Source organism: Crinia signifera, chromosome 8 (assembly GCF_055691185.1).
Source record: "Crinia signifera chromosome 8, ASM5569118v1, whole genome shotgun sequence".
NCBI lineage: Eukaryota > Metazoa > Chordata > Amphibia > Anura > Myobatrachidae > Crinia > Crinia signifera.
In genome coordinates this window covers 21,351,527-21,375,518 of record NC_139224.1, presented here as the reverse complement: position 1 = coordinate 21,375,518, position 23,992 = coordinate 21,351,527, and the positions used below count along the sequence as shown (strand labels likewise).

The 23,992-nt window shown below is 48.6% G+C and overlaps 1 protein-coding gene across 1 annotated transcript in view; it reads left to right on the top strand.

The window, feature by feature from the left end:
• Nucleotides 1-18,436: 18,436 nt before the first annotated feature.
• Nucleotides 18,437-23,992, top strand: part of PLXNB1 (plexin B1) — a 308,999-nt gene continuing 303,443 nt past the window's right edge. The window contains exon 1 of the mRNA XM_083155963.1: nt 18,437-18,849. The gene's annotated coding sequence lies outside the window, so the exon portion shown is untranslated. The remainder of the gene's footprint in view (nt 18,850-23,992) is intronic.

The window sequence follows — 23,992 nt, the reverse complement described above, 5'->3', positions numbered from 1 at the left end:
CACTGTATCTCTTTTTATTCCAACATACACAGATACAAATGGTTAGAGGTCACATACCACAGTGTGTAGCTCAATCCACCACAATCTCACAGCATAGATGTATTACTTCAAAGCTCCTCCCACTTATACTTACTAATAGTGGTTTAGTTGGGATTCAGGAGGGTGACCTCAAAGTCCACCCCCCTTTCCCCCTCCGTCCCTCCCGGCAGCAGCAGCAGTGCTGACAGCAGGCCCAGCATGAGCATCTCACTGACAGCATGAGAGCTCATGTCGGCTGTAGGTGTGCTGATGGTGATGGGGGGGGGGGGGCAATAACACTTCCCCCTCAACTTTAAAGTGATCCCCCCCTAAACATTTTGGGGGCATGTCCTACTCGCAGGAGGTGGCCACACCTCCCGCAATTAGACCACACCCCAAAATGTTACCGGGGCCCGGCATACCTCTCAACGGCCCTGTGCATACCTCCCAAATTTGTGGCTGTGGCCACATACAAATCTGTGATAGGGGGCGTGGTTTTGTGGACAGGGGCATGGTCTATGATAGCATCACTCCTGCGAGGTTACGTGGGGGCATGGCCAGCGCTGTGAAAGCTGCTGGGAATGCCTTCAATCACTGCCGGCCCGGGGTGGGACACAGGACACTCCAAAAAACACAGGTCTGTCCCACAAAAATCATGACAGTTGGGAGGTATGTGTATGTGTGACACGCCAACGGTGGGGGGGTGTCTGGATATAGTGTGCTGCCTTGGTGGCAGGGAGTGGACACTGGGGCAACCAGCAGATGGGTACCTGGCATCAGGAGCAAGGTGCAGGCTCCTGCCCGTCACGATCGGGTCCCCCGGTCTCTGGACGGCTGGCGCTGGTCACTCTTCTGCAGGAGGGCTGCTAGTGTGGGCGCTGCTATTGCAGCGTTGCCGCACTCAGCCAGCCACTTTTGCACTGCTGGGCTCCGCACTCCGGTCTCTCCCCGCCGCTCTCCTTCTTCCCGGTGTGCGTCTGGGGTCGCGCGCTTCATGCGCAGCGTCCCTGCTCCCGGCGTGTGTCTGGGGGTCGCGCGCTTATCACCGCGCCGCCGCTTAGTCTCCCTCTCCGGCTCGCGGTCGTCCTCCCCACGCTGCCGGTCTCTCCGCCTCCTCTTCCACGCTGCTGCGTTCCTCTTCATCCTCCTCCAGGAACTTCTCTCTCCTCACTTCCTCTCTGTCCCCATACGTCCCCCATAGCTGTCAGTCAGCCTGGGGACGCTCCTTCATGCCCTACACTGAACGGGGGATTAACCCCTAAGGTCCCGCTGCTGGGACTCTGTGGAAAAAGTCTGGGGTGCCACACATCCACCCACTTAAAGGATACTCGTCCTCGGGCATCGAACTGGATAAGATAAATGTTCCTGAAAAAAAAAAAAGTCTTCTCGGTTTGAATTTGGGCCCAAATGTCTACTGTCCTCGGAGAGGGGGTCACATACATAAGTCATTTTACAGTTCTGAACGCAATATATACAGTACACAACGTTTAAGCAAGACATTATGAGCGGCAGACCTACTCTCTGTACCGCAGAGGCAACACGCCTCCCATGCTCCTGACTGAACACCTCGCTCCAGCCCCAGGGGTCACGATCTCAACGGGTTCCGAAGCAGGTTCATCGATCCTCAGACTGGTCTGCGGTGGTTCATCCGGCGGAAATGGCGCCGACCACCCCACATTCAGCATCAGCTCCAAGGGGTCTTAGGGCCGCCTCGCGATGGGATCCTTGTTGTTCAGGCTTCCTGTGCTGCTTGACTTGGAAAGAACTGGGGTTCGATTCGTATACGCTTTGATCCGGTTGCGATGGATCCACTGTGAGTGTGCACCATCGCACTTGGTGATGCGGTAGACTGCTGCCGTATCCCGCGGTTCTTCTACCACAACGTAGGGGTCTGGTTCCCACTTCACATCAAATTTACTCTTGGGACGATTGTTTCTTTTGAACACTGGGGTACCAACAGGTATGCGGTCAGCGTGGGCATTCTGGTCATGGTGAATCCTTTGGCGGTCTCTACTTTGCGCCAACTTTTGGTCGCCCAAGGCTCTTGTGTTAGTCAATCTGGGCTGATGTTCTTGCACCCGGGGTGCACATGGTTCCCAGCGGGACGGCACTGGGCTGGTGAAAGTTGGTATCTCTATTTGCTCCCTGCTATCCTCCACCTCTCCCTCCGGGTGTAGAGGCAAGCGGGAGGGGGCATCGGCGTTAGTGTGGCAGCGCCCACTTCGGCACCGGTGAAAACGCCTGCGGGCACGACGCCTGTCGGGATCAAACCGGCTTCCTTTTACTGGTACCCCACCTGGGCCCATCACGTCCACCGCTTTAGCACCCTTTTCTCCTTCTACCACATCGAATTCCACCGTCTCGCCATCTTCGACACTGTGCAGGAACTTCTGCGGGTGGTTTCTCTTTATGGCCGTCCGATGGACAAAAACATCATCTTTCGTGTCATTCCGGTTAATGAAGCCATATCCTCTTCGGACATTAAACCACTTGACAGTTCCTTGTGCCCGTGTGGCCAGCACTTTCTTCACCACCTGACTCCTCTGGACGCAGATGATGTGTTGCAGGGTTACCGCCTCAGCCTGATCCGGGTTAACCTGTTCCTGCTTTAGTGCCGCAATCAGCTCTTCAGGGCAATGTCTTAGGATGTTCATGCCCAGGATGATGGGGGGAAACCTTTCCTTCCCCACAGGTGATCACCAAATATCCCTGTTTGGGTAAGTGCGTTCGTACGATCTTCAGGTCGGCTTCCCATTACCCGTTGCAGGTGACCTCTCGGCCGTTGGCAGCGACCACTTTCACCTGCGTGGGGGGTGGTCGAAATGGTACTTCTTTTCCCCAATATATTTGGAGAGTGGGTAATTGTATCATAGATACTTGTGACCCGGTGTCGATCATGGCTACTGTCTCTATCCCGTTGATCAACACCTTGATCTTCGTGCATTGTCCTACATATTGGGCCCACCATTCCTCCGGGTCTGGGTCTACTCCCGGTGTTCTCCCTGAGGTTCGGGCCCTGGCCTCGGGGTGTTGAAGTTTAAAGACTCCGGACGGTAGCAATTTCGCTCCACGTGCCCCGGTTCCTGGCACTGTCTGCAGATGGGTCGCCCTTGTCCATCAAATTGGTCGGTGCTCCGACGGCCGTTCTCTCTGGGGGCGTCCCACGGTTACCCGCTTCCCTGCGGCTTTCGGCCCGCCATCCGGGTTCTCTCTCATTGTACATTGGTGTTCTGGGTCGCTGGCGCATTTCCCTCTGCATGTCGGCCATGCCGACTGTGAGGTTCTCGATTTGTTTTTGTAACATCTTGAACTGGTCATCTGGCAGGTTCTGTGCAGCCTGCATGGCCGTGTCTCTGTTCTTCTTTGCCCCTTCTGGGCTTGTAGGGGAGGCTCTCCGTGAGTACTGCTGTTCACGGAACCCTAGCAGTTCGGGGTACTCCTCTTCCGCTTCATCCTGCGCCCCGACTACCCCAATAGCAGCATCTTTGAAGTCGGCAAAGGTTACGACCGACATCTGTCTTCGCAACAGTCTCAGTTGCGCCCGTATACTCTCTCGCCCGGCCCCTTCGATCAGCTGAACTATTAGTGCCTCGTCCGCGTTCCTCATTTCTTCCGGGTCGATGGCTTGTATTGCCTTACTCAATTCTATTAGGCTGAGAGCGTAGTCCCGTAACGTCTCGCCCGCTCGTTGCTTCCTTCCATACAACTTCAATTTCAATTCTGGGAGGCTTCGCGTCTCGAAGGTGGGTGGATAGCTTCTTTAGTATCTGTGCTACCGTTCGTGACGCCACTATCCTGTTCGTGACGCCACTTGTGACACGCCAACGGTGGGGGGGGTCTGGATATAGTGTGCTGCATTGGTGGCAGGGAGTGGACACTGGGGCAACCAGCAGATGGGTACCTGGCATCAGGAGCAAGGTGCAGGCTCCTGCCCGTCACGATCGGGTCCCCCGGTCTCTGGACGGCTGGCGCTGGTCACTCTTCTGCAGGAGGGCTGCTAGTGTGGGCGCTGCTATTGCAGCGTTGCCGCACTCAGCCAGCCACTTCTGCGCTGCTGGGCTCCGCACTCCGGTCTCTCCCCGCCGCTCTCCTTCTTCCCGGTGTGCGTCTGGGGTCGGCGGGGGGTCGCGCGCTTCATGCGCCCGGTCCCTGCTCCCGAGTGTGTCTGGGGGTCGCACGCTTATCACCGCGCCGCCGCTAAGTCTCCCTCTCCGGCTCGCGGTCGTCCTTCTCCCCACGCTGCCGGTCTCTCCGCCTCCTCTTCCACGCTGCTGCGTTCCTGATTAACCCCTAAGGTCCCGCTGCTGGGACTCTGTTGAAAAAGTCTGGGGTGCCACATATGTGCTTGTACTGTATTTAGGGAAGCCAGAGAGGAGACCAGATACTGCTGCAGGAGGGGTGGTACAAGGCTGTTGTCAGCAAGCCCGGCACATGCCACTGAAATGCGGCAATTCGAGAGTCCTAAAATGGCAACATGGCGTGATTCGCATAATTTTAGCCCCGCCCCTTTGCTGTGACCCGCAAAGTCCCTGACTTGGTGCAGCAGTGAAGGCGGGTGCGAAGTTGCGGTTGTGGGGAAAAGTGGCAGACTTGCCCACCTTACTGGGGGGCTGGGAGGGGGGACCCGATTTTCCAGGAGTGTAGGCACGTAGAGCAGGCATCGGCCAACCTGCGTTCCCAGGAGAACGCCCAGCATTTCATGGGGACCCCCATAAACTGCTGGGCGTTTCCTGTTCCGGCGCGGTGTCCCCCCCCCTCGGCCCTTCCTCTCCCCGGTGAATGGCCTGGCAGAAATGCACATGTGCAATTCCCGACCAACGGGGCTGGGGCCAAATTCGAGTGATCTTGAATCACCCCACTAATGGGAAATTTTGTAACCTGATCTGTGCCATAAAATTCCTGGTCTTCTAGTTATAGCAGTTGTGTAAAACCATCTGAACTATAACAGCTTAACACAGGGCCGGATTAAAAAGGTGTGGGGGGGGGGTACCCCTGGGCCCTCCTCTATCCAGGGCCCCCCTGTGATTGGCATGTATTTTTTAAAAATGTTTTGTGCATGGGAGCGGGGTAGTTTTGCAGCTTCACCTATCTGACGATGTGACAATGATTAATGGTGCTGAGCATCGGGAGCCAAGGCACACTGACTGCAAGTGTGCAGTGCATTACTGGGAGTTGACTAGGTCCCATGAGACGTTGCAAAAGGTCAGAGGCTGAGAGGCTTGTGCTGAGCTCTGATTGATGGACCTCATCAAATGCTTCTCAGGCCCATTGAGGACAGCAGCAGCAGTGGCCTCGTCATGGGAGGGTTTTTAATCAGAGGCAGCGCTGGGCCTGTCAGGGCTCCTACAGGGTAAGGTATTAAGGGACAAACGCAGGCTTTTTATGTGGTGTTTTTATATATATATATATATATATATATATTTATGTTTTGATTAATTGGCCAAGTTTTTACTGCCTTAACTCTGTGTTTTGACAGTGTAATATTCTCCCATGCAGTTTGCCGCCAGTAATGACAAGTAGGAGGGGGTCCCCCTGTCTGAAGTGACACCCCCTTCCCCCCTGTCTGTCTTAACAGTAAAATAAGTAGTTCCAGCTATACAGCTAAAGGGATAGGACTCCATCATGGTGACCTTCAAAAGAGATCAAGGGCCGTCCTTCTCCTCCTGTTTATTCAGAATAAACAGATAAGAAAAGTCGTCTGAGTAAAGTCATTTTATTGCCTGGAATGATTTGTTGTGAGATGTTTGATCTGTGCAGATATTTGTCACTTGGGCTGGTAGTGGCTGACAATGTAAAATGATCCCCGCTGTGTCTCTCAGTGCCATAAACAGTCTATCTGATACATAGCAGACAGTGACTGACACACTCATTCACAACCCTACTGTACAATGAAGATAAATGAGGCTGGGACTGTTGGATCAGAGCTGGAGCCTCTGATACATTTTGGAACTTTTTCATAACAGTTGTTATGTCACAAATCATCTCTTTTATTGTGACAAGGTACAAGGACTTTAGGTCGAAAACACAAATTGGTTCGCAAAATCTTTGGCAAAAAACAGACAGAATGGTTGACACTATAGAGTGTCGAAATTAGGGCGCTATATGCAATTTATAGCACAGAAAAAAAGTGTTTTTAAACAGTAATTGGTGATATATAAATAATATGGATGTTATAGGTGTGGCCACAGCAGGTGTATTACGTGTGGCCATGTGCCTGTGAGAACAATGGAGGTAGAATCATATGTAAACAAAAAGAAGTTCACCATAAAAAATTTCATAAATTGTAATACAACATATTGTATATATGTATTACAATGTGTGTGCGGCCTTCAATATGTCGGCCGCACCACCAGAAAACTTAAAGATAGATTCAGAGAACATCGGCTCAATATCTTGAAAAAATTCCCCCACCACAGTGTCTCCAGGCACATTACAGAAGCCCACCAAGGAAATATGGAAGGTCTTAAGATAATTGGGGTACAACATATACCATCCACAAATAGGGGCGGAGACAGATATAGAGAACTGGCAACCAAAGAAGCATTCTGGATATTCCAAATGCAAACTCTCACACCCACAGGACTTAATGCCAATATAGATTTAGAATCCTTTATGTAAAATAATATAAAATAGATAAAAAACAAAAAATAACCAAATATAATAAATTAAGAATAAAATAAAATAAAATAAAATGTAAACTGGGTTTTTGCTGTTCCTCTGTTTTCTTCTTCTCTTTCTTCCTCTCCTTTGGGCTAGTGCCCTATAGAGCAGTGATATGTACTATAGTACAGATCATCAAAAGTTTATGTATGGGAATTACATTTTGAGCAATCATAAATTATTATATCTTGTAGTTTTGTGAACCCACGAGGGGAAGGGTTTGTTTGAGATAAGGGGGAGCACTGTGACTCCCGCATCCGGCTTATTCTGTGCTGTAGACCGGCACTGCAGCTGGATTAAGCACGGACCGGACTCAGACAGACGGCCCCACGAGGGACACCAAACAACAAGTAAAACAAAATGAAAATAAAATAAAATACTCAATAAGTGTAAACCATGTTAATACAAAAGATAAACATATACAAATTAAAGAGTGGATACAGACATGTGGTCTAAAACCAGAAATATAGAAATTGACACATGGAAGAAGATTATGTTGTAAACCTGTATTGATACATGTATATATGTGAATCCAGAAAATCTTGTCAGGAGCCTAGTGGCTCAATCAGCTAGAACGACTGATACTAGACTGGAGGTTACAAGTTCGAGTCTGGAAAAGTCTGCAGTATAAGAATGGAAGTTTTGTAATATATATATTAATATTAATATATGTACAGTATATATGTGAACCAAAAATGCCTTATCAGGAGCCTAGTGGCCCAATCAGCTAGAACGCCTGATACTAGACTGGAGGTTGTTAGTTCGAGTCCGGAAGAGTCCGTAATATATGAATGGAATTTTTGTAGTATATGCATGTATTTCAAGCTTTTTATCTGTGTATTTATGCACTCTATATGAGAATAATAGTAACTATAAATGTAAGCGTAAAAATTATACAAATGAATAGAGTAGTATCAAAAATATCTCTAAACCTGGAAGTCTCTTCATCTGAACACTAAATGTTTATGTATAAACCGTGAGGGAGAAAGAAAATAGAATTATCCATATATATGGATTTTTTTCTATTTATATTTAAAGACAAAACCCTCTATCGGTTTGTTTTATATAATTTCTTGTGTATGTGTTTTTCTCTTATATATTTATTTTTATACTCTTGTGGTAAAGATGTTATTTATTTACCTGATTATTTTTCTGTCAGTTACTTACAAATAAAGATAGTTATAACGATGCAATTGGAAACCTGTTTAGACCCAGGAAAATGTTGAAATCAACTGCACCTGTCTCACCTCCCCTAAACCAATTGAAAGGGAGAGACAAGTGGTTGGGTATATTAAGGGCCTTATTCTGATCGGTGCGGATATTCCCGCTTGCGTACAGCCCGCCGATGTTTATCGTCTGCGCATGTGCAGAGGTCACTCTGCGCATGTGCAGGCGATTTCGCCGCATGGATTCTTTATACGCCGCACAGGGGGCGTAGAGGGGCGTGAGGGGCTACTTATCCTCATTACCCTATGCATACGCCCCGCGTTTCATGGGCGTTCCCATGCAAACGCGGGGCGTATGCATGGTAATGAGGCCGTGACGCGTGGGTACGGGGCGGGCATCTGACATCGCCGGATGTCAGCTGCCCGCCCCCATACAAGATTTCACACGGACAAGTGTCCGTGTGGTCTTGTGTTGCGGGACCTGGTGGAGCGTGCGGCCCTGCATTCGATGTTCGGCGACCATCGAATGCAGGGGCTGCTCCCACCATGGAGGAGGCGTATCCCCGTCCACATTCATGCGGACCGCCACATATCCGCATACGGACGGAGGTGGCGATCCGTATGGAAGGCGGGGATTCGCCAAGACGGACATCACCGCATATTTCTGATCGGGCCGCACCGATCAGAATAAGGGCCTAAGTGAGGAATGACACAAATCAAACACTCTTTGAAAAAGCCCCCCTGTTAGGGGCGAAACGCGTTAGAGGGAGAATTTCCAGCCTGTCCAGTGCATAAATCCTTGTGGAACCTGTACCTGCAAACTTACAAAATTAGCAGAAAAATTACGGCACCTGCACCGGCGATTTCCACCTGCCACCTCGCTGCATATTCCATCCGGCACATCTGAGAACTCCAATGATGCACCAGTGAACCCAGCGTCTGTGAGAGAGATGACACCGCCCATAACATCAATAGCGGCACGGGTCCGGAGGGTAAGAGCGGCAGCCAGCAACAACATCCACCTGGCCAGCTCCCCTCCACCATTGCTCCGGAGGGACACTCAGATCTCCCAGCCAGCAGCGCACGGAGGCGCAGGTGAGAGACGCGCACTCAGCGTCTGCATACACACTTTCAATCCAGATTATAACCACAAATAGTGACTGCACTACAACCACTAAATTTAAAGTGGTACCAACATACGGAGACAGGATTTGTTTCTTTTATTGATTTTTTCCTTTTTTTTTTTTTGCAAATTATAGGGTGTAGTACAAACACCTATTTTACTATAAAACGTATACGTTTATAATTCATCCAATTGCATTTTTATGTACTAATGTATATTGATATATGTCTTTAGGTGGCCACCTGGAAAGTATATGAATTTTTATATATAATTTTTATGTACAATTGTTTTTTCTTAAAATTAAAATACGATTTAATATATTCAGTAAAAATACAAAAAACACCCCCTTTGTGTAAGTGTATTCTTCCATGGTACGTGATATTTTTATTAGCGCAGCTCTTCACCCCTTTTCTGTAGCAAAATCTTTGGGTCACATTTGTCAAATTTTGTTCATTCCGTGGCTTGTGCTATGATAAACTATATTTGCATCTAAATTCTAAGTGCAAAATGCATTATTTATAGAGGTGCGTTTTGTTCAGCTTGCAGATGTGTGCAGCTGGGAAATTCTAGTAACTAGGGTTGCCACCTCAGGCATCTTCAATTCCTGGAGATTTTGCCCCCCCCCCCTCCCTTATCTTCATGGCGCGTGCGCACCCGCAACAATGGGCATGGCTTATTAAAATGCCCGTCGACTCTTCAGAAACTTGGCCATGGCCTCTAAAACAAGACATGTATTGCTGTGAGGTGAGGGTGCCATATACAAACGTACCTCTTATCCTACACAGAGTAGACGCACCATGCGCTGTGCACACCTGCACCGCACCCACGCCAGACACAAGTCAGTCACACACACAATCTGGCGCGCGCCGCTGCCCCCTGCAGACAAAAATTTGCGAAATGATGATGTCATCATCTCACGAGTCTTTGCCTGCAGGGGGCAGTGTCCGTACTAGCAGCCGGCCAGGCCAGCAGCCTAGCAGGCAGCCAGCGCCGCAGCGGCAGTAATATAAGGAGGCTGTGGAGGCTGTGGAGAATCCCGGAATGCGGGAGACTGCAAAAATGTTCTGGAGGGTTGTCACCAACATTCGCATTCGCACGGAAGACCGATGTTTTGCGTCTGCGCATGCGTGCACCCACGGCAAACGATCAGTTCGCCGGGTGCACGCACTCTACACGCCGAGCGGGGGGGTATTGGGGGCGGAGAAGGGCAGGGGGCGCTGAGCAGCCCCATTAGCATATGGGAACGGCCAGCATTCCATGATCGTTCCCATGAGAACGATGGGTGTTCTCAGGCTAATGAGGGGTGCGGGTGGCGGGCAGCTGACATAACGGATGTAGGGTAAGGGGGGGGGGCAGGCACTGTGGGTGGAGGGAAGCGTCTGATGGTCAATCAGAATAAGGTCCTTAGCGCGTAACGGGCGTTGATATATAAATAATGGGTAATTATAATACTGCTCTATGGGACTGTCTATGGGACTAAAACGACCTCTGCGATTTGTGGCCACTCCCATTTAACACCCCCCCCCCCCCCAATCTGTCCATTCCTGTCATTCTTTCTGCGTTAAAAATCTCAGTGCGGGCGCGATCGCAGAGGCATCCTTGGCGCAATGCACATCAGCAGTCTGCCACCGATCGATCTATTGCGGGAACATCGGCCTTGACTTGAGTACAAACATGAATTAGACCTTGTCCTTCTATAAATACATTTTCTTTGCATTGTCAAACAGTTCTTTTTACAAAGTCCGATACGGTTAATAATACTACAGAGCTGTACACGACATAGCGAAATGTTAATGACAGGAGTTTTGTGTGTATGATATGTGCTGTGTAAAAGTTTTTTCCAGATCTCCCCAGTGTGGGAGCGAGTGAAAAGTGGCCTTTGTCAGTCTGCATTTTGTATGTTGACTTAGGGTTGTCCTGCTAACATTTCAAGGGAAACATGCCACAGGAAAAGAAGGGGGTAGCATTTTAATGAGATCCAACAAAAGAGGTGTCAGTCGTCAGACCAGCCAAAGTTGACCCTAGCGTTGTGCACACCTGTTTAAAATTCACAGTTAGTCAGCGAGGGCTCCCAATGTTTGCTGTCAATATCGTGTCGCCCGGGCGTGAGCTGATTCCACGGGACACTGAGAGAGGAGAATGGCCTCATGATACACAGAGAGAATTGCAAGGACTTAAGCCATAAACAAGGCAATTTTCTTTGTTGTGGATTTTTTTTATTACGTTAGAATAAGCTACAAATGTATTTATTTACCAACAGTTTTGTATTTAGCGCACACATATACAGCAGCGCTGTACAGAGTATAGTTGATCAGTCACATCAGTCCCTGCATCAGTGGAGCTTACAATCTATATTTCCTACCAAATGTACAGGCACACACAGGCATTCTAGGGTTAATTTGTTGGGAGCCAATTAGCCTACCAGTATATTTTGGGGGTATTGTGAGAGGAAATCGGAGTGTCCGGAGGAAACCCACGCAAGTGCAGGGAGAATATACAAACTCCGCACAGTTAGAGCCATGGTGGGGATAGAACCCATGACCTCAGCGCTGTGAGGCAGTAATGCTAACCATTACACCGTCCGTGCTGCCCCATATACAGTATATAACACATGGTGGGAATGGAACCCATGACCTCAGTGCTGTGAGGCAGTAATGCTAACCATTACACCATCCGTACTGCCCCGTATATATAACACATGGTGGGGATAGAACCCATGACCTCAGCGCTGTGAGGCAGTAATGCTAACCATTACACCATCCGTGCTGCCCCAATGTGACCCTAACTATTTATACTAAAGATACTGTACAAAGGTCAAGATTGTAAGACCACCAGGTCTGACACAGTGCTAATTTCAAGTTATATTTTATTTATGAGTAAGATGACGGCACTGGTAGTAGGTATATATCTAAAAAGCTGAAAGTGATAAAAATGATGTAATCTCTGCAGTCAAGAATTAACAGTCTATGGGCTTAATTCAGGAATGTTAGCAAACCCCCCAAAAAAGCTTGCAACTGGGAAAAACCATGCTGCACTGCAGGGGGGGGGGGAGATTTAACATGTACAGTACAGAGTCGCAGGAACGTCCCGTTTTCTTTTGGGACGTTTCCACGTCCCTCCCACGGCTCGCAGCATCTATTCCTGCAGACAGAGGGGCTGGGAGCATAGCTTGCAGCTCACAGAGCAGCTTGCATGCCCCCATAGTGGCGAAAATGAGGCGTGGCCTCGCTGCAGCAGTGCAATTACATGCTACGCCCCCTTTCCGCTAGGCCACGCCCCCCAAATTAGGTGCAGCCGCAGACTGGCCCCCCCAGCCTTCAATCAAATGTTGGGAGGTATGCATGGTGCGATATGGCCGCTGAGCAATTTGGGCTTAATGTCTCTCAGCAATATATTGCTCAGTGTAACGTTTTTTCCAGAGATTTTGGCTGGAAATTCCAAGCTATTCTGTCTTGACTAGAAATTGCTGGTCGCTGGTGCACACTGCATTGTGCACCAGCGACAAACGATTTTTAGCCATAATCGAAGGAGCCTGCTCCGGCAACCAGTGACCATATTGTGACCCACCAGGGTTGGCTGTGGGAGCGCACTCCTAGCGATTCATCGCCCACAACACACACAAAAACACGGGCGATATGGTCGCTCAACGACCATATTTTGCAGGGCTATAGTTTTGTGTAGGGTGTGCGCAAACTGAAATCTAAATTGCAGTGTAAAAATAAAGCAGGAAGTATTTACCCTGCACAGACACAAAGGGCCTTATTCTAGTTCACTCTTTCTGACAAAATCCTTCTTAGATGGACAAAACCATGTGCACTGCAGGTGGGGCAGATGTAACTTGTGCAGAGAGAGTTAGATTTGGGTGGGGTTTTACTTCAAACTGAGATCTATATTGCAGTGTAAAAATAAAGCAGCCAGTATTTTCCCTGCGCTGGTCTAGTATCCATTCCCAAGCAGGGCCGGAGTAAGGCTTCTCAGCACCCTAGGCAAAACTTCAGCCTACTGCGCCCCCTTACTGCCACCAATACCAACCCCTTAAGGCATACTTACCTAACATTCTAGAATGGCAGGGAGGCACCCAAAAAATGGGTGGTCCACCCAGCAACAAGTGGGCAAGTCTCCTGGAGGCCCCCCTTTGCCATCCACAATAGAATACAAGAAGGAGGGCAGACAGCAAAGTAGGGTAGTATGCCTCAAGGGGAAGTATGGAGGTGAGGTCTTAGAAGTTCCACAGCAGACACCTGCATTAAGTACAACAAAGATCCTCATGGACATCCTTGATTTTTTTGATAGGCAGACTTGGTGGCGCCCCCCAGATCCTGGCACCCTAGGCAGCTGCCTAAAGCTGCCTAATGGTAGAGCCGGCCCTGTTCCCAAGGAGCGGATAAACGCTGGGACTGAGTAGATTGCTCCCATTCCAGAGGTTCATAGCCTCTGATGGGGAGTCAGCGAAAAGCCCAGCTTAGTACCTTAACCTTGGGATGCGAGGAACACTGAGACTGAGTAGATTGCTCTTCCGAGGGTGCCTCAACCCTTAAGGGAGTCAATGGAAAAGCCCAGTGGAGTACCCAGGTAGGAGAGGAGAAACACTTGGTCCGACGCTGACTGGCTGGCTGCCTGGAGCCCGAGGCTGCACTGTGCCCCCAGGGAAACTCGGGGGTGCCTAAACCCTGCACTGGGGGACCTTGGCACCATGCACTAGTACGGCACCTGCACTGCACACTCTCCCACTGCACGTCCTTACCCTGGGCCTTTTGGCTGGGGTAGGACAAATTTTCACACCCCCACCTCGGCCTTCTGGCTGGGGGTCCTAAGCTGGAATAGGATGGAAAATAGCTTATAAAACTCAGATGCAAATTCTAGAGGATCCTAGGGGACCGTTGGGGACATTGGTGACCCAGAGGTCTATGCGATGAGAGGTTAATAAAAGACAGAAGTAAATATTAACATAGTGGACGGCAGCCAACAGTAGTCTCTGTGTTTTGGATTGAGCACATGTAAGAGATGGGAACGGACACATGACGTTACCTGTGAATCACTTACTAATTCATATATAACAGACCTCGTCTGTGACTCACGTATTTGTCCAACTTGATCATTAATCGTAGGTTCGGCGTATATAAAATAAGTAGGAAATTCAATGAATATTTCATTGGACGGCTCTGTTACATAACAATTCCCATGTGCTTCCACCCACCACATCAAAACCGTCAGGCGCTCTGCACATTTCAATGTATCCATAGCTTAATTACTGTGTTCATAAAGATGCTTTGGAATTGTCATTGGACCGACTGAAATATAAATCTGCCTCCAGTGTAAAAATATAGGACCAGTTCGCTAAGCCACATATGGTCGCAGCCTAGTGACGTCGCCCGCATGCCCCCCCCCCACCCCTCCATTTGGCCACATCCACTCGCATGCAGTCGCATGGGAAAAACAATCATTGGGTGGCCGCTGACCATCAAATATTTTTGTTCCCGTCCGCAATTAAAAATCAGTCTAGACTGTCTTTTATTTCCGACGGAGATGGATGAAAAAGGTGGCGGGTGCTGCCGTCATGTGACGACAGCTGCCAGCCCCATAGCAGGCATGAACCCGCCTGCGTTCACAGAGGAATGCCCAGTGGTTTCATGGGGATGGCCACAAACGCTGGTTGTTCCCCTGCAATGGCCATTCTTGTGTGGGTATAGGGAACTGCCCAGGGGGGGCGTAGACAAGAATCCCTAAACACCCGTGAGGATGATGCCGCTACCCTGTTTGGGTGGCAAAGTGAACTAAAGCCCCCTATACACTATTGTGACTCCTCCACCTGGAGGAGTCACAGCCGATCCCCCTTGAGCTGCCCGGGTGGCAGGATCACGTGCAATATATAACTTATGTGATTCTTTTGCATGCGGCCCCATTCCCCACCACCAGGAGGCTGTCCGAGTCCCATGTAGGACGTGCCAGGTGGTCTGACCCCTGAGCCGATGCGCACGGGACCACAGACATTGTCTGAGAGAAGACCAACACCCACAAACGTCTATTGAGTCAGATCGGACTTTCTTTATTAAGAATTGTTCTTAATAAAGGTCACAAGACCGAAACGACGGTCACATATGACTTACTAGTTGTTACTTTTTATATTAAGGACCCTATTCTAGTCCATTCGCTCCCTTACGCAGGGGAGCGATGGTGTGCAACTGCGTATTAACCATTATGCGCGTGTGCAGTAGCTTGGTGCGAGCAGCATAGGCGAATCTAGAAATATGGTAATGGGTGGTCCCAGAACATATGGTAAGATTTTGCGCAAAAGCCGCGCGCGCCAAAAAAGGGGACGTGGCCTAATTTCAAAGGGGTGTGGCTTAATAGGGGCAAGTCACTCCCTGATTTTCTAACTGCTATGAGGGCATGCCCAGCCACCAGGCAGCCAATTCCTCAGGCATGAATCAGGGCACTAGGGCAGGGCAGGAGGTAGAAAAATCAGGAGGTAGAAAAATCACAGGTATTTCAGGCGGGCCGGTGGCCCATAATTCTTTTTAAGCCCACCACACCAGCCACCAGCCAGCCAATTCCTACCCTACTCCTTTTGAAGAATAAGAAAGAGTCAGTCTCCGAGACCCCCGCCGCATGATCCCTGCTTTGCTGGGCTGGCTGTGCTGCACGTGGAGGAGGAGGACGGCGTGCTACTGGCTGCTGCTGCGGCGGAGGAGGACACGTGAGCAGAGCACTGCCCAGGGTGCACTGCTCATGCTCCGCAAAGGACCATGGGAAGAGCTGCATGCAATCGGGCATGCGCGCAGCCCTCCCTGTCCTGTCACGGTGGCCATGTTTGATTACACTTATGAAAAAAACGTTTAGGCAGTGGTGCTGCGGCAATTAAAAAATTATTCAAGTTTAAGATGCCGGGCAGTCTAATGGGTGGTCCGGTGCACACCCGGACCACCCCCAAGATTCGCCTATGGCGAGCAGCCATGGCGAATTTAATATTTGCCGGCTACTTGCACACAGCGCTGCGGGCAGGGGTGGCCGCAACCATGGGAACGGGCAGCGTTGCATGGGCGTTCCCATGGTAAACCGTCGATAACATGGGTGCGGGGGGGTGGACAGCTGACGCCAGCTGCTCGCTAGCTTTCTACACAGGGCACCTGCAGACCTAACAAACCACGGAGGTGTCTTAGGTCTGCGAGCGTTGTAGAAATCATTCGATGTTTATGCAAAATATCCATGCACATGCCTGCGGGGTAAACGCTGCGTGCGAGGGGGGGGGGGGGCGCAGCGTTTGATGGACTCACAAGGCTGCAAATTTCGCAGAATAAGGTCCTAAGTCCAATCAGTGCCAGCATACAACAAATAGATATTCTCTGCGCGAGTTGTAAGCAGCCCCCAGTGCAGCAGCAGGCAGCTGTAGGTGACACTGGAGCACTATATATACTGTGTGCTCCTATTGCAGCAGGCAGCTGTAGGTGACACTGGAGCACTATATATACTGTGTGCTCCTATTGCAGCAGGCAGCTGTAGGTGACACTGGAGCACTATATATACTGTGTGCTCCTATTGCAGCAGGCAGCTGTAGGTGACACTGGAGCACTATATATATACTGTGTGCTCCTATTGCAGCAGGCAGCTGTAGGTGACACTGGAGCACTATATATACTGTGTGCTCCTATTGCAGCAGGCAGCTGTAGGTGACACTGGAGCACTATATACTGTGTGCTCCTATTGCAGCAGGCAGCTGTAGGTGACACTGGAGCACTATATATACTGTGTGCTCCTATTGCAGCAGGCAGCTGTAGGTGACACTGGAGCGCTGTATATACTGTGTGCTCCTATTGCAGCAGGCAGCTGTAGGTGACACTGGAGCGCTGTATATGCTGTGTGCTCCTATTGCAGCAGGCAGCTGTAGGTGACACTGGAGCGCTGTATATGCTGTGTGCTCCTATTGCAGCAGGCAGCTGTAGGTGACACTGGAGCGCTATATATGCTGTGTGCTCCTATTGCAGCAGGCAGCTGTAGGTGACAATGGAGCGCTATATACTGCGTGCTCCTATTGCAGCAGGCAGCTGTAGGTGACACTGGAGCACTATATATGCTGCGTGCTCCTATTGCAGCAGGCAGCTGTAGGTGACACTGGAGCACTATATATGCTGCGTGCTCCTATTGCAGCAGGCAGCTGTAGGTGACACTGGAGCACTATATATGCTGTGTGCTCCTATTGCAGCAGGCAGCTGTAGGTGACACTGGAGCACTATATATACTGTGTGCTCCTATTGCAGCAGGCAGCTGTAGGTGACACTGGAGCACTATATATACTGTGTGCTCCTATTGCAGCAGGCAGCTGTAGGTGACACTGGAGCACTATATATACTGTGTGCTCCTATTGCAGCAGGCAGCTGTAGGTGACACTGGAGCACTATATATATACTGTGTGCTCCTATTGCAGCAGGCAGCTGTAGGTGACACTGGAGCACTATATATACTGTGTGCTCCTATTGCAGCAGGCAGCTGTAGGTGACACTGGAGCACTATATACTGTGTGCTCCTATTGCAGCAGGCAGCTGTAGGTGACACTGGAGCACTATATATACTGTGTGCTCCTATTGCAGCAGGCAGCTGTAGGTGACACTGGAGCGCTGTATATACTGTGTGCTCCTATTGCAGCAGGCAGCTGTAGGTGACACTGGAGCGCTGTATATGCTGTGTGCTCCTATTGCAGCAGGCAGCTGTAGGTGACACTGGAGCGCTGTATATGCTGTGTGCTCCTATTGCAGCAGGCAGCTGTAGGTGACACTGGAGCGCTATATATGCTGTGTGCTCCTATTGCAGCAGGCAGCTGTAGGTGACAATGGAGCGCTATATACTGCGTGCTCCTATTGCAGCAGGCAGCTGTAGGTGACACTGGAGCACTATATATGCTGCGTGCTCCTATTGCAGCAGGCAGCTGTAGGTGACACTGGAGCACTATATATGCTGCGTGCTCCTATTGCAGCAGGCAGCTGTAGGTGACACTGGAGCACTATATATGCTGTGTGCTCCTATTGCAGCAGGCAGCTGTAGGTGACACTGGAGCACTATATATGCTGTGTGCTCCTATTGCAGCAGGCAGCTGTAGGTGACACTGGAGCACTATATATACTGTGTGCCCCTATTGCAGCAGGCAGCTGTAGGTGACACTGGAGCACTATATGCTGTGTACTCCTATTGCAGCAGGCAGCTGTAGGTGACACTGGAGGACTATATATATACTGTGTACTCCTATTGCAGCAGGCAGCTGTAGGTGACACTGGAGCGCTGTATATACTGTGTGCTCCTATTGCAGGCAGGAAAGGAAACCTGCTGAGCCTGAGCCCGGGAGGAGGGGCGTGGAAATGACCAGAGCTGAACATGATAGGGGCGTGTTATGCAAATATAGTGGTCCTGCAGCAGTGTAGTGGGCGTGGTTGGGGCGGGCTTATCTCCATGAGTTTGGGAGAGAGCAGCGGAGGCAGAATTGGAACCTGGGACTGGGAAGAGAAGCAGCCGGGGCTCAGCAGCAGCAGCTTCTTCTTCCCGGGAGTGATGCTCAGGGCGGGATGAGACCTCCAGCACTCACCCCCGGGTTATCAGGACACCACGCTCTCCTGTGAGTAAGCGGGGAGCTGCCGAGGGTGCAATAAATTAAGGGGAGCAACAGATCCCATAACATGATGGACTACAGAGAGATCCAGTGAGTGCTGCTGAGAAGGGCATGTGAGTGAGAGAAGGTGGTAACACACTGAGACATACACAGGGATAGCACCAGCCACCCCTTTGGCTGCCGTGTCGAATAAGCTTGGACTGTCCCTGGAATACCTGCATATTCATTGAGAGTTCACCCCTGTGGATTATTAGACCTCCCTCTGGGGAAGAAGAGCTTGCAATCAGGTAAGAGATATGCAGGGACATGTCCATAGTTAAGTGTTGCAAAGGTTTATACTGTAGCCTGGTCCAGCTCCAACCCCTGCCATTGTCATGTAATGTAGCCTAGAACAAGTGTACAATGCACAGTTATCTACATGTGTTATTCCCTATAGTTGCATATTGCAAAGTGCATTCTGTTTGTATGCACACCATTGCCTGCCCTGGTCACTGCAGAGCTCAATGACACATTGCACAATTGTGGACACCTTTCCCCCACAGGGATATGCACCATTCACCCCTGTGCTATCCACCCTCCTGCAACAACATCCATCACTCAGTACCAAAGTTTGCATGTAACCTATACATAGGACTGAGGGGTTGCTGCAATTTTTGGTCCAGGGACTCTCTGCAGCTCCAGCTGTGCTGGTAAGTAAGAGGTTAATGGGTTCTGCTTTTTAACAACCTAGTTTCAAGTGTTATCTTGCCTCTGGGACCCCTGTGACTGGGGGTTTGTGTTATTGGGGTGGAAGAAGTTCAGTCATTTGAAATCTACAGAATAGTCCCAGCGGGGTAAAAGAATTGAATTAGAAGTTCCTGGCGTACAAGAGCTGAGCGATAATTTAACTATCAAACAAGAGCGAAGGTTTGATGTATGGTGTTTGAAGTCAAGATTAGTATTGGGATAAATCTTTGTCCCAGTGTTAAACAGTACTGTACCTTAGCAACTTAATTCTGTCATATATATATATATATATATATATATATATATATATATATACTGTACATATACAGGTAGCGGTTAGAACGGCACTCAGAGTGTGTGTGTATATATATATATATATATATAATTGGTAATGCAATTAATACTCATCATGATGACCCTAATTTGGTTATTGTCTGTCAGTTAATCACTTTTATATGTTAATTTGCTAAATCTGTGGTCCTATAGGATGTGTCCTCTGCATTGTCTATGAGATGCTATGGTATTTTGTGCAACCCCCATCCCTCTCCACCTCCACCCCCCCCCCCCCCCCCCCCCGTGCCCCTTTCCCTGCAAAATGAAATTCCGTGATCATTAGTTGGTTGATTACATTATTTTCAAGACTTGAATTCTATTCAAAGTACATCTGACTGACAGTTATAACTCACCGCTATGGTTGCAAAAGGTCTAATAGGTTCCTTGTAGGTGAATTGATAAAGTGCCCTTGGGTGCTCTTGGGAAGACCATTTAATCACGCTGGGTTTCTGCTACTTATGAAGAGGTAGAAATGACCCTTTGGGAACCCACCTTTTCTTTGCACCGTTGATGTCTGACTGAGCATCCTAACGATCTCCGGACTTGCGATTATTGGAAATGTCCCTTTGTCCCTGTTTAAGGAAAGCAATCTGAGTGATAGAGGCTGTCAGTAAAACACTATCCCTGTTTGTGTGTTGTCGAAATTAGACTATTGATTTACAGCCAAATAATCTATTTTAACCCTTGCGCCTGACAGATGTAATCTGCATTCTGCAAAATGGAGACCAACACTTCAGTATTGAGCCTTTGTGTACGGATCCCATTACATGATGCTTGGGAACCCGCTTGGAAATTTGTCACACTGGCACAATATATATAGTAAACTCCGTATTGTCTGAGAAAGTGTAAGGTCACACACTAAAATATCACATTAGCATTAAATAGACTCTTTAATGAGAGATTGCAATGAACATTTTCTACACACACTCTGCACAGAGAGAGTGTAGAAAATTCTAATTGTGTGTTTGTGCAGAACACTAATTGTTGCATCCTTATTTCTTTTTGCCTGGACAATTTCAGGGAACTTTAGACCATTGTTCCCCATCTATGAGATGGGCTTATGTGATGCTGGCAGAGAGGCTAATTGGTGGCCAGTGGAATTTTTTTTTGGGGGGTGCTGAACATGTGACGTTACCCATTTGGAATGTACCAATTCTATAAAGAATGTGTCATTCCCCTGACCTTCTATAGCTGGGCCATTAATTAGTCAACCTAGGCTCCAGCCTACTGCTCGTGAGTTTTAAGGAACCTGGATTACTTAAACATTTTTAGGGTTCGCTTTGACAGAAGGTGGCGGAATTAAGCGAATATGTTGCCAAGTTGTCCATAGGTTCTTCGCAGCAACTGCATGAAACTGTCATTTAACTCTGTGCTGATTATCACAGAGAAGCTGGTGGAATTAATGCCAAAATGTATTAATATCAAAGTCTTAGGAGCCGAAAAGTCACTACTGTCTCATCACATGTATTGCACCAGGAGTGCACTAACGTGATATCCAATGTCAAGTGCGGGATTTCAGGAATACCTGCAAGAAGCATTACAGCTCTGTGGTCATGAGATCAATTCTCGATCCATCTGTGTAAAGTTTGTATGTTCTCCGTTGGTTTCCTCCAGGTGCTCTGGTTTCTTCTTACACCCAAAGAGATAGGGAATCTAGGGGCCTATGGGCCTGATTTAGAGTTTATTGAGAGATAGCAGCAACCCAGACAGAAAGAGAACCCGCCCCGTGCGAGTCTGCGAGTGAATGGCGACTGGGTTGCTAATCACTATCCACCCACTATTCCATACACCACTCACGATCCATTAAATGAGTTCCCCAGTGTGTGCAAAAGTGAGTACGTCCTAAACAACGCTGCAACGAAATAAGGCTGATTGAGGCCGGTGATGATGTCACAGACCCTCCTTCAAAAAAGCCCGGGCACGCCTTCGTTTTTTTTTTACACCCCACTCCATTGGGGCAGGAACTGATGGGTATGACTAAAACAATTCCCTTTAACGTGCTGGTGATATGTGCAATCTTATAAATAACTGATACATGATCAATAATACAAGTTCCCAGAGCTGACACTCTAAGTAATCATAACATGATCCTCAGATGGGTCTACCTGTTACCGGACACGTTGCCTGTCACATGACAAGTGCTGTAAAGTTGTAAGTTGGTGGTGCCATGCGGTAAGTTGATTTGCGTTATTAGGTAGAAAAGTCACTGCTTGGAAAATCTGTTATGGGTGAAATGTAATAGGATGAGAGATTCAGAAAGTGAGAGATTTGGTAAGAAATCTCCAGTTTTTTTAAAGCGGTAATCATTTACACTGCAAAATCACTGGTGTAGCAGTGTAAATGATTGCCGCTTTAAAAAAAAACTGGAGATTTCTTACCAAAGCTCTCACTTTCTGATTCTCTCATCCTATTACATGTCACCCATTATTTCTCCATAACCCGCCTTACAGTATATAATACCATGTGGTGGAGCAGTAATAACACATCTGTTTGGCGCACGTGTTGTATAAAGGGGTTATCACCGTGTGATACAGTTGGATGTTAATCCAGCTCTTCTTGTAATCTATTGAGACCTAACATTTTAAAGGTTTAAAACAGGGATAGCGAACTTTTGGCCCTCCAGCTGTTGTTGAACTACACATCCCAGCATGCTGTGCAACAGTTTTAGCATGGCCAAATAGCAATATTGTAGCAGGGCATGCTGGGATGTGCAGTTGAACAACCGCTGGCAGGCCAAAGGTTGCCCCTCCGTGGTGTAAAGGTGTCCACACACTAGAAAGATCTACGATCATAAGATGTGCGCATAAATTAGCCTTCAAATCTTTTGCCTGTCCTGGACAAAAGATTTCAGGCAAGCGCACATCTTTACCAAAGATTTTACTTAAGATCCCGTGTGCGTTCCTATGGATCTTTTGTTAAATCTTCTGATCTTTCATGCAGCACGTGAGATCAGAAGATTTAGCAAAAGATCCACGGGAGAGCGCATCGGACCAAAATCGGCCAATTTTCGACCGATTATCGGTAAACAGCGAACGATATATCGGCCGATTTATCGGAAAACGGCCAATCGGCCAAAAAATCATTCTAGTGTGTGGGCACCGTTAAGGATATATTAAACTTAAGGGTGCCTACTGTGTATGAAACTTCGCCTTCAGGGCTGTTGTGGGTTAATTGGGCACAGGGGATACTGAGTGAATATTGTCTTACAGGTAGGAACTAGGGAGGCCTGCAGCCAAGCCCCAGTCCCTACACACGCCCCCGTTTTATAACCGGTAATGAGTTGTGCTAGTGGCAGCCTGCATTAAAAAAGATGCTTCATCATGGTAGGGCTTGGAAGGAGGCATTGGGATTCTTTTGTTCCCATTGTTGTAGGGTAGTGAATGAGCTGGGAAGTTGGGGGGGAGGGTGGATGCTGGAGCTGCTTATCGTCTATTCAGTAACAGCTGCTAACTGAATACCTTATCGGAGGCCGCTCCATGGGGAAAGGCTGAGGAGGGATGGACTCCTGGATGCGGCGCTGAAGTGGAAAGAATATGTACCAGCTTTTCTTGGGGAGGGTGGCGGGAATTATGATAGTGTCGTACTGCTGAAGGTGGCGCTGTTTTCACTGGTGGTGCTCTACTGTAATTAGAGAGATAAAGTGTAGAGAGATAACAAACCATCCAACCTGCTCCTAGCTGTCATGTTACAGGCTGTGTTTTAAAAATGGCACAAGCTGATTGGTTACTCATTTATATCCCTCCGTGTTAACTTTCTCCAAGTTGGATAACCCCCCTCCCCCTTAATTACACATGCAAGTGTAGGCACAGTTATTAATAGCATCAGTTGTGGGGGTGGAGCTTATCTGGATAGGTAATGAATTATTCATGATCTATCAATCCTTGCCTTTGATGGTGGTAATTGGCACGTGTCATAGTTATTATTAGTATTATCATATATATACATAGTGCCAGGCTATTCTATAGCGCTGTAACAATACCGCAGTGAGTATACCACAGATTGGTCCAGTGGGAACTCAGTGGGAAGAAGTGCATTGTGGGTCTGTATAGCCTGGGTGCACAGTAATGCTGGATTGGGGGTCAGGAGGTATTTCCAGTGTAGACGTTTCCCCTCAGAGAATGAGTCCCCCTATAGAATTCAGTTCACCTAGATCAGGCGTTGGCAACCTTTCCAGCTGTTGTGAAACTACAAGTCCCAGCATGCCGTCCCAGAGTTTTAGCACTCCCTAATAGCAAAACTGTGGCAAGGCATGCTGGGACTTGTAGTTTTACAGCAACTGGAGAGACACAGGTTGCCTACGCAGGACATAGATAATGGATGTCTTATGCAGATATACAGCATGTAGGCTAACCGCAGTGGGGGAGGGGGTGG